At 39.7% G+C, this 3,901-nt stretch overlaps 1 protein-coding gene across 1 annotated transcript in view; it reads right to left on the bottom strand.

The window, feature by feature from the left end:
- LOC104622495 (G protein-coupled receptor kinase 5-like) overlaps window positions 1-3,901 on the bottom strand; it is a 45,652-nt gene that overhangs the window by 17,029 nt on the left and 24,722 nt on the right. The window lies entirely within an intron of this gene.

The raw sequence follows: 3,901 nt of genomic DNA, 5'->3' as shown, positions 1-3,901 counted from the left end.
CCGCTCCCTTGCATCCCATGAAAAATGTGCTGGCCTGAACTGTGTACAGGCCATTCTCTTAAACAAAAGAGAATTTGCCCAGTGTTTTCACTTCATTGATGATTCATTGTGCTGTCTGAAAAATCCATCTTCTTTTTCTTTTTTTTTTTTGTACCAGCAAAGGAAAACAAGAGCAGAGCATTGGTATTTGTTGTTTACTATATAAATAACATAAAAAGATGCTTGCAAAAGTGTCTGGACACCTTAATTCATCATCACAAGAACAAAAATAATCCAGCAGTTTTAAAATAATCATTTAAAAAAGGAACTCTGCCAACCAAGCACATAAACTCTTTTCATCCTCTCCTCCCTTTAGAGAGAATGTACATTCAGCCCCTTCAAAAAGCCTTTACCAAAGAGAGGTCTTTTGCACTATGCCCTGATGGTTAACCAGTTTAGGACCTTTGGGACTAATTATCTGCAAAGACAGTTTTTAGGCAGTCCACATTCTTACTTATTGACAGCATACTGTAATTATATAAAAAAGTGTGTATGTATGAGCGTGTGTGCACCTATTTATAGACATTTCTCCCATTGACATGAAAGCCCCTTTATATAACCAATTGGATTTGGGTATTTTCAATAAATCCAGCCATAGATGACTAAATCCTCTTTCCTTGCACTCGGTAAGGTTCCCTATCCATGGCCACTACCACCAGATGTGCTGAGTGGGTGGGTCACAGAGCACCATCACTCATTCCTGGCCAGATGTTCTCATTAACTCACCCTTAGCTGGGGATATCTTGGCAAGCACTGCAGTGCATTGCAGGCAGAGTTCAAAAACACTGGGAATGAGGACAGAGGAAGGGGCAGAGGTGGGGCCAGAGAAAATCTCCAGCATAGTGAAAGATGAATTAAGTCTTTTATCTTTTCCTTCCTGCTGCTGAAATGTGAATATGATCCTGGTTGTGACATGAAAAGTAAGTTTGTTCCGCTTGAATGTTTTCAAATAAGAACACGGTTTACAGAACTGCCTGTGCACGCTGCGTAATGCAGTCTCACTATTCAACCTTGACAGACAATCTGCAGAACATGCTGGATATCTTTGACCTCACTGAAATATTTCCTCATTTCCCCCATATACTCTTCCATTTCCTCAGCAAAAGATATCTAGGGAACGCCTACTTTTAATCACAGGTAGAGTATATTGCTAATAATTAAGAAGTCTCACAGTTTCTTGAGAGGTAGATGAGGCCCCACATGATCATCTAGAAGATGAAGAGACTGAGACAAAGCCAGACTTTCTTAGCTTGATTGGCCACTGAGTTTGACAGGAACCAAGAACAAGTCTCAGTAAATCAGACAACTTACAGAAATTCCTATCTGTAGATGCCCATGACTAAATCTAAGCCCCAGTTTTAGTTCAAGAGAGTAAATAGAGGCAAAACCCCTCAAAAGTCCTGTTTTCCAGTCTTACAGCTGCTGCATTGCAACTACTGCAAAAAAAAAAAGGGGTGGGGGGGGAGGAAAAAAAAGGCTTCTAAAGGAATGTTCAGATAGGAACCAAAGCCTAATGATTAGCAGTATTTCAGCTGATTTGGGTTAGGAACCATATGAATTAATGCCTGTACTTTATACTTTGCATAGTCAATGGGGTGTGCTGCACAAGCTCATAGGCAACCCAAAGCTTGTACTTGGCTGCGTGAGTCCACTGCTCTGAGACCTGGTTATCTTGAACATCTTTCTGATTTATAGGGTACAGAAAACACCACTGATCTCTGTAGTCTTTGTACTGCTGTGAATCAGGAGTGTCTTTTCTGACGTGAATGGAGCTGCACTTAGGTAAAATTCATAGTAGGGCCTCTAACTGAAGTTACTACTAATTAAATCTAGGATTTGTTCAACATTTATAGGCCAAAATCTAATACTGAAAGATCCAAAAGCTAATACTAAACCCTATAATTAGGCATTTAGACCAAGTGACCTGATTCTTGCTCATGCCTGGCAACTTCATTTCCCCATGAGAGGTAAGCTGCCTTGAGGTTAGTGTTGAAGATCATGCACGTGATGCATTATTATAGTAATAATTCCATCAAATTTTGTATGAGATCAAAGGACATTTAAAAAATAAATTATAAGTATCAGCTAAGTCTTCTTCATAAAGAAGAAACAAAATTCTTATAGGGAAAGGGGAGAAGAATGAGCAAAAGAAACTGTAAGACAATGTAGGAAGTATTTAAACATGGCATGTACTGTGATTCCTCCCTCCAAGTTTGTCACCACTTAGTTTTTCAAAACCACTCATTGCTGACCTTTGAACCTTTCTTCCTCTGGAGAAATTGAGAGCAAGCTAACAATATCAAGGTGGGTAAAGACATAAATACACTGACATTCTGTACATGGACTAAAGCCTTACAGTGTAGAGCAAATACTTCACTAGACCACTTCACTTTCTGCAACAAAAAATTGCTTTTTTTCACAGGCTGACAATTTCCAAAGGTTTTGTAGGACCAGCAAAACATTTCATGTCATTATGCAGACCTTCCTAGTGTTCCAGGCAGAGCAGCGGCACCATGTGTGTGGGAGGAGCATACCCAACCCTTTCCAACTCCACATACACTTCTAGGGAGCCTTTGTATGAGCCTTCCTGAGATTTTCCTTGAGACTTCATGGTTCTCACCGGTCCCATTAAATACCCATGACTGCCATTTTCCCTGTTTGAGTACTGTACATACCTACAGCCTTTGAATGTTCAAACAAAGCCAGAAACAATTACAACCCAAAACCCAACCCACCAACCTACCCAACCTACTTTTGCTCCCCTGGAGAACAATTAGGCAGCGCAGGTTATGAGTGCAAGAAAGGATTTGGATCCCAAGAGCAAAAGCTTCCACAGGTAACACTTTGGCCACTTATGGAAGAAAAAGTGCTTCTTCCCTGGAGGAGTGCAAAAGTTTTCTGCAGCCCCAATGAAATGGTTATTAACTCTGTTCTCCCACTGCATTGTAGGTAATGGCTGTAAAAGCAAATTTGGCTTTTACAGGGGAACAGAGACACCTTTTTGAACATATTAAATGTCCTGTGGCAGCTGGGAGAGCCATAGACTGTCATTAAGACCATCACATCTGAATGTGTGACAAAGAATACTCTGCTAATTCTTCAGAAACATCTGCAGAAACCTGTTACGTTTTCCTATCATCAAAACAAAACACTGGGTAGTTTTAACAACTACAGTCCTATATTTTCCCTAATGGCTATTTTGTTTCCTGAAGGCAAAGAAAGTGATTCTTGATCTCACTTACAGTAATGTAAATCAGAAATGATGCCAGTCAATCAACAGAGTAACACTAGGGTAAAGCTGATGGAACCATCTAGTGGGGCAAAACCCAACAGAAATTTCTCTCATCACTTCATCCTTTTTGACCAGTTTAATAAAAGTTTAAGAGTCCAAACTATTTTCACCAGGTTTTAATCAAAATTTCCTATCTCCTGTATCTTCTCATTTATGGCGAGAAACTGAAAACCTTCTTATATTTTGCTGGCAAAGCAGTATCTCAGTTTTATGATGCCCTCTTGTTTAATTTTTAAGTAAAGAATGCAACTAGGAATTGGATTAGTGAATATCTGAGAAACAAGCAATGGATATTCAGTTACTTCTGAGTGCCATTAACACACTAAGAAAAAAGTCTCCACCTCTAAATTTTGTTTTTTTCTCATTTGAAAGACAAAAGAGATCCTCTCAGCTACCCTTCCATTTCAATAAATGGCATGAAAACAGCTCAAATGTCGCACGCTTGTTCAAGGTTAGTCACGTTCATGTCCACAAAAATCTGGAGATCACTGTTCCTTCCAAATTAAGCCTCCGGGCTTGCAAGATACTTTTCATATTTTGCTGAGAGGTTGAAGGCAGCTTCTCCCCCTT

This window comes from Phaethon lepturus, unplaced genomic scaffold (assembly GCF_000687285.1).
Source record: "Phaethon lepturus isolate BGI_N335 unplaced genomic scaffold, ASM68728v1 scaffold48056, whole genome shotgun sequence".
Taxonomy (NCBI): Eukaryota; Metazoa; Chordata; class Aves; order Phaethontiformes; family Phaethontidae; genus Phaethon; species Phaethon lepturus.
Note: the sequence above shows the minus strand (reverse complement) of the source record. Positions and strands in the feature narration are given on the sequence as shown.